The sequence below is a fragment of the Suricata suricatta genome, chromosome 12 (genome assembly GCF_006229205.1).
Source record: "Suricata suricatta isolate VVHF042 chromosome 12, meerkat_22Aug2017_6uvM2_HiC, whole genome shotgun sequence".
NCBI classification, from domain to species: domain Eukaryota; kingdom Metazoa; phylum Chordata; class Mammalia; order Carnivora; family Herpestidae; genus Suricata; species Suricata suricatta.
Window position 1 is genome coordinate 3,579,253 of NC_043711.1, and position 13,707 is coordinate 3,592,959.

Consider the following 13,707-nt stretch of genomic DNA (forward strand, 5'->3'; position numbering starts at 1 on the left):
GGCCCACCCCTCCTTCTTAGTCATCTAACTCATGTTTAAATGTCATCCTTTCAGAAAGCTCCGCCTAACCCCCTTACCCGGTGCTGGGGGAGCTGCCGTAGCGGCCTGAGCTTTGACCATCACAGGCCTGCCACTGCCTGGGTCGCGTCCCTGAGTTCCAGGAGACAAGGGCTGGGACTGTCCTGTTCGCCACTGTCTCCGGTCCTCGGCCCAGCGCCTGGCCCCCAGGAGAGACTTGAAGAATCTTCCGGAATGGATGAAAGGCGATTGGAACTGGAGAAGGCCGCGGTGCGCAGCGGGCGCTGTGGGTGCCGCACCCCTCACACCGGGGCCCCCGCCGGCGGCATCATCTGCAGCCGCCTGCCATTCGCTGGCTGAGGCTTTCTCAACCGGGGTGCCGCGCGGGCAGGAAGGGCCAGGGAGCTTTCCATCCGGTGGCCGGTGGTGGACAGGTGCCGGGGCGTAGGCACCCCCCGAAGGGCAGCTCGAGCGCCCGCCTCACTGGCTCCCAGGGGCTCCAGGGCACTGAGCCCCCGGGCAGCCCCTTCCCTGCCTTCTCTCCTCCTGGTGCCTCCTGGGATCGCTTCCCGCGGGTGCCCTTTGCCCCGGATCCTCCCCTCGGGACCCGCTTTCAGGAGGCCCCGCCTCTCAGCTGCAGTGAAAATCGCTGAGCCCCAACTCCCTGGCGGCACTTGCCGGGAGAACTTTGAGGTGCTTCGGGGGCGGGGGCCCCAGAACAACAAAGCCCCTGCTTCTTGCTCCCTGTCAGCCACGGACCATGCTGTCTGCGCACACAGACTGCGACATTTGTGGTTGTGTTTAATTGCGGGTTGTTTTTTTTTTTCCCAGAAGGAGATGCTCTCCTGCAGCGTGTGTGTGAGTGTGCGCTTAATGACTCTCATTTTGAGATCGGGCCAGATAGCTTTGTGAAGAAAGTCTGCCCAGGGCCTGGAACATATAGAATATTCTCCCAGCTTCATGGCCTTCCCACCGCCTGCCCATCCATCACAGAAGCACCGCGGAATGAAAAACAAGCGCATTGATTGGATCTGTTTCTAATCGACAGCCTAAGATACTGTTTGAAATCTGCTATTAGTTGGAAGAAGTTGGAAGAGACTGTGTCTCATTTCTCAAGGGCGTGGGGGGCCGTGGGAGGAGAGAATCGGGCCAACGTTCAGCGAGCATGTACTGGGCACCCACTGGGTGCCATGTCTCCAGCTGGCTGATGGGGACACAGCGGTGACCACCCCGCCCTCCTCTTGGGGGATACAGTCAGGTCCCCTGTGACCCGCGATCAGGGTCATGACGGAAGGTGCTTGGGCAGCTCTGGGGGTCACAGAGAACGTGCCTGATCCAGCTGGGAGATCAGGGAGGGTTTCCAAGAGTCCAAAAAAAACTGAGAGTGGAAGGCAGAAGAGGAACCAGATGTCAAACCAGGATGTGACAAGGGAAGAGGGCTTTGGGGAGGGCGGACAGCATGTGCAAAGGCCCGGGGGCAAGCGAGGGTAATTTGGTGTTGTGGGAGGGTTAGGAGTGAGACATTGGCAGCCCCTTGAAGGCACATGGGAGGGTGTTTGGAATTTCCCGTAAATGGTAGGCAGCTGTGGAAGAATCTAGGACAGGGGAGTGAGTGACGTTTGTTAAAAATCATCTTGGCATAGAATTATCTTAAGACTTAGCAATTCTGCTCTTAATCATATCCCCAAAAGAAGTGAAAGCAAGGCCTCGAATAAATATTTGGAACCCGTACGTACAACAGCACTGTTCACATTAGCCAAGAGGCAGAAGCAATCCAAGGGTCCTCTCTGAAGTGTCGATGGATGAGTGGATCAAGATGTGGTCCACCCAGACCGTGGGATTATCATTTAACCCAAACAAAAGTGAGGCACTGATATGTAAAACACGGAACAACCTTGAACACATTATGCTCAGTGAAATACGCCTTCCCCCCCCCCCCGCCCCCCGCAAAAGGGCAAAATTTGTGTGATTTCACACTGCAGAGTTACTGCTTAATGGGTACAGAGCGTCTGTTCCGGGTGATAAAAATTTTTTGGAAATAGTGGCGACGGTTATACAACATTGTAAGTGTACTTAATGCCACCGAATTGCGCACTGAAAAATGGCGAAGATGGTTGAGTTTTATGCGATGTATATTTTACCACATTTTTAAAAAAAGAGCTACAGTTAAAAAAGAAGAAGAAGAAGAAAAATCATTTTGGCTGCTGTGGGAGATCCGGGATGGATCAGCAGTGGTTCGGAGCCAGACCAGAGTGGAGACCGGGGAGCGGGTGAGAAGTGGGTGGCTGGGGGCGTGTTCTGGAAGCGGGGGCCGACAGGAGGCCGCGAGGAGGTGTGATGCCAGCTTCCTCAGGGCCCCACCTCCAGAGGTGGCCTTCGCAGGCAGGGGGGCCCAGGCACCCACCTTCCCTGCAGGATCCTTCCACGGCCTCTCCCCTCCAAAGGCCACCCTCTGCGGCCCACCCCGGGGACCCCATGCAAGGAACCCCAGACGGAGATCAACGCCACTTCTACCGCGCAGAAACCAGAGACGCCGGTGAGAAACTCCATCTCTCTCCTCCCACCTTCGCTTACAAGGTGCAGATGTAATACCTGCTTTTAAATTCAATTAAGTCAGATTCAGTTCTGCTCTTGGAATCCATCACCCAGCTGGAGACGGCAGGGGGAAAAAAAGACAGGAAAAAAAAACCACACACACAAAACACAACACAGACCTATTTAGAGATTTCCCTCTAAATGGATTTTAATTCTCTCGATTTATCAGAGGCCAGAGGAGCTGCTGACAGCCCGCGTTCATTGTCTGCGGAACCGGGTTTCAGCCACAGGGAGGGGTGTGGAGCAGCTGACATTCTGACAGTCACTTCCGGGAGGTGGGGGGAGGGGGCGGGACCTGGGGTCACCCAGACCAGGGCTCCAATCCCAGCTTTGCTGCTCACTCACTGGCTGTGTGACCTCGAGCCTCAGTGTACGCATCTGAGACATGGGAGCAGTCGTGCTGGTCTCCAGGGACAGCTGGTGAGTAACGGACTGTCACAGGAGATTTGGGGCAGGCCCTTTGTGGGATGCCTGGCACGTTCTGGATGTTCAGTAAGTGCAAGGGTGATGACGATGACAATGATGACGCAGAAGGCTGTCATTAACTGACACTGCTTTCCAAGTAGAGCCGCAGACCCGTGCTAGGTCGCCGCAGGGGAGACACAAAAGAAAGGTCAGGCTGAGTCCTGATTTCCAAGGCCACCAAGAGGCTTGGCGGGGGGAAGGGAAGGAGGGGGGAGGGGGCGGGTGGCAGGGTGGACTGGCTCAAGCAAAGGAGTGGAAATTCAATCCCAACCAGAATGGACTGGGGACACGGCGCTGAACAGGTTATTGGGTCCAGAGAGGTTGGCCCAAATCTTGGACACAGAATCCGACAGCGTGAGCTCCCCTTTCAGAAGCCCCGTCCGGGTCTCCATCAAGAGTTATCCATTCTGTGGTTCTGGGTCACCAGGGAAGGCGCGGACACACCCGTGATGCCAGCCACCAACGGGAGACTGCTCCACGACCCGCCCTCTGTCCTGGGAAGCCCACATCCGGCCTCGGGCCTCGCCAGCGGGAAGAAAGTTCTGTCGCTCCCACAGCATTGCACACCTGAGTGGGGGGCGGGGGGCAGGGCCTCGTGAGCAGGAAGAAGCCTGGAAACCAGCATCACTAGCTCAACCTTCGGCCCCCCCATTTTCACAGATGGGGAAACAAACTCAGGAAAAAGCAAGGGCCATCCTGAGGCCTCAGAACTGACACCTATGCCCAGGAGACCTGGGTCCTAACACAATTAGGTCGAGATACACTGCATTCTCTGACCTAGAGTAGGCATCCGTGCTGGGCCTCGGGTGTGGCCATTTGTCCCTCACAGGCCCCTCAAGGGTCCTTCAAGGTCCCCTGTGCTGAAAGTCCCCTGCAGGCCTTTGTCTTCCTAAGAGCCAGGTGAGCAAGAACGGGAACTTGTTGGACCAGCATCGATAAGTTTTTGGACAAGAGGCGCCCTGACTACAATAAGGGCCTCCGCTCTCCTGGGCCCATGTCCCCAAGGCCTCCGCTGGCCATACGTGGCTTCTCAGGAGGGCTGCTTCGTCCACAGGGGGCCTCCCCAGACCCGGGGCCCACAGCCCCTCCCCTGGCCTGGACGGCCCCCTGAGGAGGGGAGGGCGCGGAAAGGTACTCTGTGACCAGGATCCGGAGAGGAAAAGCAAAAGCAAAAGACAAAATACAGTTACCCTCAAGGGGGCCCACCGGGAGCGGCACAAAGTGGACTTCAGAGGGCTAGAATATTCCATACCATTATCTAGCGTTGCCTACGCAGGTCTCTACCTGAGTCATGATACCTCTGGCCGCACACTTGACTTGCGCTGTAGGAGGTACAGGTTGTACGTGGACAAAAAGGAGGCAAAAGGACTCCGAAAGATTGGCTAAGACGACAGCCAAAGAAAGCAAATGGGTGAGAGGCCCAGAGACAGACACAGCGGGACAGGTGAAGACGTCAGAGATGGAAACAAATGGAAAGAGACCTAAGTGGTCTGAGGAAATTGAGAAATAGAGACAGACAGACCAGAAAAAGACTGATGCAAAGAGAAGGGGGGGGGCGGGGAAATAGAATAATGTTTCAGGGCAGAAAGGTGGGAAGGATGAGGAAGTAGGGAGGAAAACAGAGAGGGAAGGCCAAAGCCAAGGACAGAAAGAGGAAGAAACAGGCAAAAGGCCTGAGAGAGGGGGAGGGTGGCCGGGAAGCCTTCACACGCCGCCAACATGTCCTTAATTGTAATTACACGGGAACATTCAGTTTGTAGATGCGGCAGAAATGAAAACGCGCCCAGCCCATTAATCTAATGGCTGTTAGTCAATCACTCTTCAAAAGGGGCTCAGCAGAGGCTGCGTGGGGGGTGCCCGAGGGAGCAGATCGGAGGAGACGTTTTTAAACTAATGATGCCCTAAGGGAGAGGCTGAGGCAGCTCAGGGGAGAAAGTCAGAGCCTTGCAGGGAGCTACCCCCCTGGAGGTCTGGCCGGCCTGGGCTGCCGGAGTTCTAATCCGCAAGGCTGGGTTAGGGGAGATACAATGTATCCACTGGAGGGATCAAGTTAGGTTTTTTTTTTTAATGTTTTATTTATTTTTGATAAAGAAGAGACAGAGCATGAGGGGGGAGGGGCAGAGAGAGAAGGAGACACAGAACCGGAAGCAGGCTCCAGGCTCTGAGCTAGCTGTCAGCACAGAGCCTGACGCGGGGCTCGAACCCACGAATGTGAGATCTGACCTGAGCTGAAGTCGGAGACTTAACCGACTGAGCCACCCAGGCGCCCCTCAAGTTAGGTTTTTAACTTGGGGGAGGGGCGGGGGGGGGCGAGGAAGGCTTCCCTGAGCAGCGGCTGCCTAAAATGAGGCAGGCAAGGGATGCCCGGGTGGCTCAGTCGGTTAAGTGTCTGACTTCAGATCAGGTCATGATCTCGCAGTTTGTGGGTTTGAGCCCCACATCAGAATTTGTGCTGACAGCTGGGAGCCTGGAGCCTGCTTCGGATTCTGTCTCCCTCTCTCTCTGCCCCTCCCCTGCTCACACTTTGTCTCAAAGATAAATAAACATTAAAAAAATAAATGAGGCAGGCAAGGGATAAAAGAAGGGAGAAGGGCCTTCCAAGTCGAGCGAAGAGCTTGCGTAAAGGTTGCGAAGGAAATACACAGACAACCTTAAGTGTGAGCTGCAAAGCCAGACCACACAGGACCTTTGATGGCATAGTGAGACCTTGTTCCCACGGGGATGGGGTCAAGAGCAGGTTTATAGTTTTAGAAGACGCCCCTGCCGATCGATGGAGACAGATTTGGGGGTGGGTCCTAAGATCTTTTACTAACTCAAAACGCGTGAGCTTGGGGCGCCGTGGGGAGCTCAGTTGGTTAGCCACCCAGCTTCGGCTCAGGTCATGATCTCATGGTTTGTGAGTTCAAGCCCCATGTCGGGCTCTGTGCTGATCGCTTGCAGCCTGGAGCCTGGTTCAGTTCTGTGTCTCCCTCTCTCTCTGCTCCTCCCCCACTCATGCTGTGTTTCTTCCTGTCTCTCAAAAATAAATAAACATTAAAAAAAAAAACCAGCACCCGACTTTTGATTTCTGCTCAGGTCACGATCTCCCGGTTTGTTTGTGAGATCGAGCCCTGCATCGGGCTCTGTGCTGACGAGCCTACTTGGGATTCTCTCTCTCTCTCAAAATAAATAAACTTTTTTTAAAAAGGAGTGAGCTTCCAGTCCCAAAAGTGTGCAAGCAAAAGCCAAGTAAGCCCTCCAGGGGACATGGTGGGGACTTGGGTGTTAGGTGCAGGCTGGAATTCAGAATTAGGGTTCTCAGGCAGGCAGGTGGGAGGACCCTGTAGATAGGGGTGCACTGTGTTACTCATCTGAGTTGGGGGGGCCCACCTGGACCCACAGTGAGGAGCAGGGGGTGTGAATGAGTCAAAGAAGCCTGGGCGGGAGGCTTGAGTCAGTGCCCAGTGTACACCCCTCCCCGCCACTCGCAGGGGTGACTCACTCATTCATTTGGTCTGGGCTGTGGAGGCCTCGGGGGAAGTGGGGGAGGAAGAGGCCACCCAATCATCCGGTCACTACTCACTCCTGCTCGCTGAGTACCCCCTGTGGGCCAGGTCATGAGCTGGAACCAAATTTCTGCCTCCCTGCAACACACCACCTCTGGAAAGAAATCTCTTGGGTCCGAAACATACCTTCACCCAGACCACTTATCACAGGGACCCACGCAGGCCCCTCCACCCTTGCCTGCCCCCATGCCCTCCCCAAAGCGGCCACCAGAGGGCGTCCCTGAGCATCCGAGTCACCTCCTGCCCTCCTCCATCCACAGCCCTCCAGGGCTCCCACATCCCTCTAGTAAAAGCCCAAGTGCTCCCAGTGGCTCCCAAGGCCCTATATGCCCTGCGCCGGCCCCCTCCCCACCCTTCCCTCCTCCCTGTCTCCTCTTGGCTCACTCTGTTCCAGCCACACCGGCCCCTTCGCTGTTCCAGCATCGTGCCAGGCTCTGTCCTGCCTCAGGGCCTTTGCACAGGCTGGTTCCCTCTGCCCAGAATGCTATTCCTCCAGATCTTCTCGTAGCTTCTTTGTATTCAGCTGGAGCATCACCTCTTCAGGGGGGCCCTTCTCGACTGTTGGGCTAACGTCTCTCCTTCCATTTCTCCCTTGCTTTCATGTCCCACGCAGCACTCCGGTTCTCTTAAATGAGTGCGTACCCGTGGACCTTTGTTTCCCCCACTTAAAGTCCAGGAACTGAGCTGAGGACTGCCGTGGTCCCCCGTACCCGCACTGCTCCGCACAAAGTAGCCAGTACGTGTCTGTCAGCCGGCTGAAGGAATCTTTGCAGCACCTCCCTGGCGGTGGGGGCTTTTGTCAACCTCATTTCACACAGGCGGGGCCTGAGGCTCCGGGAGGAGCAGCCCGCGACCTGGGGGCGCTCCAAGGCTAAGGCTGGTGGCTCCTAATCTAGTGGCGAGGACCCTGCCATTCCCCTTTCCTGCTTTCTGTCTAAAAATCGGCCCTGGGATGGCCAGGCGAGGGGCGACATCGAGTAAAGGGCAAAGTGCTTCTTATAAAGACACATTCCCAGCCCAGCAGATACGGCAAATTCCTCACCCCCGCGCCCCCGCGCCCCTCCTCCCCTTCCCTCGCCTCCCCTCTGTCCCCTGAGTCCCTCCCCGAAGTCCCCAGCACCCTCCCGCAGGTCTCTAAGCGCGGAGCCCGGCGCCCGCCCACCGGGAGCGCTCAGCCAATGGCCGTGCTGCCTGATGAAGTAATGCGCCCCCTCCGCGTTCCCATTGGCTGGGCTGGTAGCCGGTCTCTCTGCGCCGCGTGTGGGGCGCGGGAAGGGGTCCTCGCAGCCTCGCGCGCGCCCCAGGGTGGCACCTGAGCACCTGCCCCCTCTCCTGACTGTGGGACACCTGCCTGCCCCAGCATGCTTGTCCTAGAGACCCCCGCGCGCCACCTCCTGCCCACAGGGGCACCCCGGCCCTTCTGTCCTAGCAGGAAGCCTGGGAGACCCCCAGCCCAGCCGACCCCAACCCCCCTCCAGCAATCCAAAGACCCCAGAAGTTCTGATCGACCTTTCTGGATAATTGCACACGAATTCAGCGTCTGCTGTATATGCCAGCCCGGGCCCCCCCCCCCCCCGGGGACAGAGTGGTGACGAAATGACACCCGGGTCCCCGTCCCCAGGGGGTCTCACAGAGTCGTGGGGGAGAGGGACACAGCACCACAGTCGCCCCTGCAGCCCCTTCCGAGCCAGTGCGGCTGCGCACCGAGGGCGGAAAGGGTAGGCCCCTGGGCCGAGCCGTCCACTGCGGCCAAGGGGTTGGCAGGGAGGCCAGAGGCGGGAGGAGGGGGGAGGCAGGAGGGGCTTTCCTCTTAATTATCTTGTTCTCTTGTTTATTTCCTGGGAGCTCGGCTCGTCAGGGGCTGCGCCTTGTTCACTGCAAACATTCGACAAACATTTTTTATCTGGTCCCTCCCAACACACACACGGTTCTTTTGTGTACTTTCTCCTTTCTCCGTCTGCCTCTTGAACAAGCCTCATGGCCTTTTTTTTTTTAAATTGTAGCCGTTCTCGAGATTAGATTTCATCTGCCGTTTTTCTTAACTTTCTTAGTGGGGCGTAGGCTTCATGCCACAAACGCACACGCCTTTTCACCGAAGCACAGAACTGGCCGCCAGCGTCCAGTGGGGGACGTGAGTTTTGCAAGTGCAAGGTCCGACCCTGTTACTATTGGGAATTTTGATACTTTGTTCATCCTGGATATTTTTTGCATTAATTTTGATTTTCAAAAATTTCTGCATTCTTTAAAAAAAGTGGGGGAAGGGGGCGCCTGATGGCTTCGTCGGTTAAGCATCTGGCATCAGCTCAGGTCATGATCTCACCGTTTGGGAGTTCGAGCCCCTTGTCAGGCTCTGTGCTGACAGCTCACAGCCTGAAGCCTGGAGCCTGCTGCAGAGTCTGCGTCTCCCTCTCTCTCTGCCCCTCCCCAGCTCACACTCTCTCTCTCTCCCTCAAAAATAAACATTAAAAAAATTAAAAAATATATTTGCAGTCAAATATTCCTTAATTTGACTGCTGAGTTTTGTGGTGCTTTCTGGAATTTGGTCACCGAGAATGGTGCCTCCCCCCGCCTCCCCCTAGTTCTGACTCTGTAGAGAACATTCCACCTCCCAGTGGGCTGGGGTGGGAGGTGGGCCCCCCCCTGCCTGCCCCCCTCCCAGGGAACTCTGGCTTCATCATCACAGATTTCTCTGCCTATTTGGGGGCTCCTTCCACTCCACGTCCTGCTTTCGAGGTGCCCGCGACTTGCCCCACGTCAGAGCAGCCCCTTCCCTTCCGTGGCTGGCTCCGCAGTGTGGACGGACAGAGCCGGTTTGTTGATCCAGCCGCCGGCTCATGGCCATTTGGGTTGTTTCCTGTTTGCCTGTTCCGAGTAAAGCTGCTCCGAACGTTGTCACACACGTCTCTGGGTGGACATATGTCTTCATTTCTCTCGGGCAGACACTCGGGAGGGGGCTGGGTCATGTGGTAGGTGTGTGTTTAACTTTTGAAGAAACTGCCACAGTCTCTCGGAGCGGCGGTACCGTGTTGCCTTCCCGCCGGCGGCAGCCCAGACAGTGCCTGCAAGCCTGGGTTTGGCATGTTCGTATTTTTTTTTTATTTTTTCGTTATTTACTTATTTTGAGAGAGAGAGTGTGTGTGAGCAAGAGGGGGAGGGGCAGAGAGGAGGGAGAGAATCCCAAGCAGGCTCCACGCTGGCTGTCGGCACAGAGCCCATCGCGGGGCTCAGACTCACCAACCGTGAGATCATAACCTGAGCGGAAGTCAGGAGTCAGGTGCTTAACCGACGGGGCCACCCAGGTGCCCCAGGGCGTTCATGTTTTGGAGCCTTTCCCGAGGTGTCATCTGACAGCTCCATGAGTTCTGACAAATACACACACCGTGTAACCTCTGCTTCCGGGGACGGTCAGCATTTGCATCACCCCGGAACATTCCAGGACAGGTGTTCTAATTTGCAAAGGGAAAGCCCGAGGGAAAAAAAGATCTCCTTTTGTCTCTTGTTTTCCTGTGCTTCGTGCTTTGTTTCAAAGTTCCACCCGCCGGCCTTGGAATGAACAACTCACCCCATCACGGCTTTCTTGGGGAGCAGGGTGCCCATAGTGTGAATTCTTGTGGGTGGTCTCTGGTCTATTTAATGCTTACTTTTAAAATTTGACAGATAGCGATTGAGTACTTACTGCGGCCAGGTGACAGTCCAAGCACTTTATAGCAATTAAATATCAAGGAAGGTATACATTATCATCCCCATTTTACAGACGGGAAGACTGAGGTACTCCAAGAGGGTGTCTCCTGCCCTTGGCCAAAGTCGCAAAGTGGGCAGAGCGAGGATGTGAGCCAGGCCGTGTGTGCCCCGTGATCTTGACCTTCGCAGGCCCCTGTCCTGTGGCTCCCAGGCCCGTGACGGCACTCCCTAGACATTGGCCACGGGCCCACACTCCCTGGCCCACAATCCCAACAGCGAAAAAGCTCCAAAAAGAGGACTGCCTGGGGAGCCCGGCTGGCTGAGCCTCGGACTTGATCTCGGCTCCCGTCCTGATCTCCCGGGTGTGAGTTCAAGCCTTGCACTGGGGTCCGTGCGGGGCATGGAGCCTACTTAAAAAAATAATAATGGGCGCCTGGGGGGCTCACTCGGCTGAGCGTCCGGCTTTGGCTCGGGTCATGATCTCACGGTTCGTGGGTTCGAGCCCCGCGTCGGGCTCTGTGCTGACCGCTCGGAGCCTGGAGCCTGCTTCCGATTCTGTGTCTCCCTCTCTCTCTGCCCCTCCCCTGCTCGCTCTCTGTCTCTCTCTAAAATAAAGAGAGATAATAGTCATAGTGATCAGTGAGCTTTCCTTATCTCATTCATTGTGAATATTCCCATTATATTGCTACCGTGTTTGACCCGGAGGGGGAGGGGGCGCCCCAGCCCTGCGGGGGAGGGGGGTCTTGCACAGTGTATGTTGCGTGTCTGTTATCACTGCCCTCAAATCTAGGATCTTCTGAATTCCAAGACGTATCCGGTCCCAAGGGTTTCAGATAAGCTCCATTATTATTTACTGTTAAATAAAATGCTTTGAACCTACTGCATGCCGCCAACTCCTAGGCGGTGGGGACACCGCAGCGACCAAAGCAGGCCCGGCCCCCGCAGGGCAGAAGAAGGCGGGCGCCACACCGGGCACCCTCCTCCTCCATGTATCAGCCAATCCTGTCACCTCTACCTGCAAAGTTTATCCTAAATCTGCCCTCTTCTTCCCCCACCCCCAAACTCCACCTGGTCCAGCCTCCAGAGCGACTAATCCTGCCGCAGGGCCTTTGCACTGGTTGTTCCCGCCTCCTGCGTATTCGTCCCCCAGCGCTACCAGCTGCATTTATTTCCTTTGCTTTAAAAAGTGTATGTCAAGGATGTCGGCTTCGAGAAAGCAGTGACTTGGGTTTCCTTCGGTGACCGTTGGGTCCCCAGCTACCGGCACAGTGCCCGGCACCCGGCAAGGGCTCAATAAAAATTCCTCCCACAACACAAGGCGTGGGTTCCCGGAACCCCAGGAAACAGCCTGCTTGTGTTCCCAAGTCCTGGACAGGAGCGTTTAGCCGTGGACACAGATAGAGATATTAGTGGGAAAAAAGCCTCCAAATTTTGGTTGCCTCCCTCTGCCTTTAATTATTTTGTCGACAAGGCTCACAATTCAGCAAGTCAAGGTGGCATTTGAGAGGGACGGTTCCCTTTAGCGTCGCTGACAGCTAATTTGTGGGAAGTTTAATTACAGGCGGCGTTAATTAACTGACAGAATGCTGGGCGAGGAAGGCAGCCATCTGTTCCTGAAAACGTCCTCCCCTTCTGGGCCCGGCTGGGAGGCTGGGAGGGGTGGGCATGGGAGAGGACAGGGCGGAGAGAAGAGGCGGGGACAGAGGAACCGGCAGAAAGGAGGACCGGTGATGAATCACAGGCTTCTCACCCCTCCTCCCGATGCCCCTGGGGTGAGGTCTCAGCGCTCCGCCTCCCTGTGGCCTCCACCATTTTGCAGTGGCCTCCAGTAGCCACTGGGAGTGGCAGTAAGTTCCTTGGAATCTGCTTCTTACTGGTTGTATCATGAGGAGCAGAGGGTGTGGAGTATGGAGGTGAAGGGCATGCCGTCCTCAGCTCACACTGGAGAGGACTGGCGCCCGCCACCAGAGGTCGGGAAGGGAAGACAGGACCGAGCCCGGGGTAAACGATGCCCCAAGAAACCTGGCCCAGGAGAAGCAGATCCCTCTGCCCCTCACGCTACCGGTCACGCCTTCAACCGTTCCCCACGAGGATGGCACGCAGGTGATGCCAACAGGCCTCCCAAGATGGGCTTTGGTGGCTCAAAACCAAGCCCAGCTTGGTCCCTTCTGAGCCGTTTGCCCCGCGGCCAGCCACTTACCTCTTGGAGCCTCAGTTTCCTCATCTGAAAAATGGGATTGATTGTAAGGGGACCTACTTCCATTTGTCTTTCGAGAAGAGTCGAAGCCAGGCGCTTTCAGGCCGCTGAAGAGAGCTGTTATAACCTTGAAGTGTCATTACGTGTAATGACTAAAGTGCGCATGCGTGTTGAGGCACGGGGGGTGGGGGGGGGTTGTCCCATCAGGTTAAGAGCCTTTGTGCCTTTTAGGGCTCTGGGTCCTCGAATACGCTGTTCCCTCCCCCTAGAACACCCTTCCTCCCCTGCCCGACTGCTTCCATTCTGTGCGTTCGGTCTTGAGGGAGTTGCCCCGTGTGGTAGACTCAAGTGTCCCTCTGGGTCCTCACCCCCCCCCCCCGCCCCGCGTCCCTCAGACGCAGCCTTGGTCCCCCGGCCACTGCCTTGTCACGGTCCGTCCCCGTCACCGGGCTGGGAGCCCCAGGCGGGCGGGCGCTGGGTCCGGCTTGGTCCCTGCGGCGTCCAGGGTGCCCGGCAAGGGCTCAGACGGGCAGGTGGCCAACGCGTGTTGTTGTCCAGACAGGTGAAGGCTATACCCGCGGAGGGGGGCGCAGCAGACGCAGCATCCAGAGTGACAGCCCTTTAAACCTGGGGAGGACCGTCTCAGGCGTGGCAGAGAGCTGCCGGGCGTGCAGCCCAGCGCTCCCCGAGTCCTCGTCCATGGGCTCAGTCTCTCCCTCTGGAAAATGGGCATCTGCACAGGAACCCGGCTCAAGGTGCAGGGAGTGAGTGCGGAAAGACCGTGGCCCCCCGCAGGCACCCCCGGTGGCCCCCGCTGTCCGGAGTCCGGCCCATCCCCGGAGCTGCTCCCCGTCCTCCGAGCCTCAGTCTCCCCACCTGGCCACACCCCTGCCCTGGACAACACAGATGGAGCACCGTCTCGGAGCAGGAGCCAGGGCAGTGCCGACCGGGCTGGCGCAGGCCGGCCTTGCTTGCCCGCCGGACCTTGGCAAGGCCCGGCCTCCCTGAAGAGGGCTGGAGAAGGGCCCGGGCCTGGCTGTCGGGGGAAGGGAAGAGGCCCCTCCCCAGCCCAGGCAGGTTCCGATCTGGGCAAGGACTCCAAGTCCACTAATTAAGCACCTTCTGGATGCCAGGCCAAGTCCCTGCCCCCACTGTTCTGGCTGCCAGGGTCACTTTGCCTTCTCATGGTGCTAAGTCCTGCTCTTT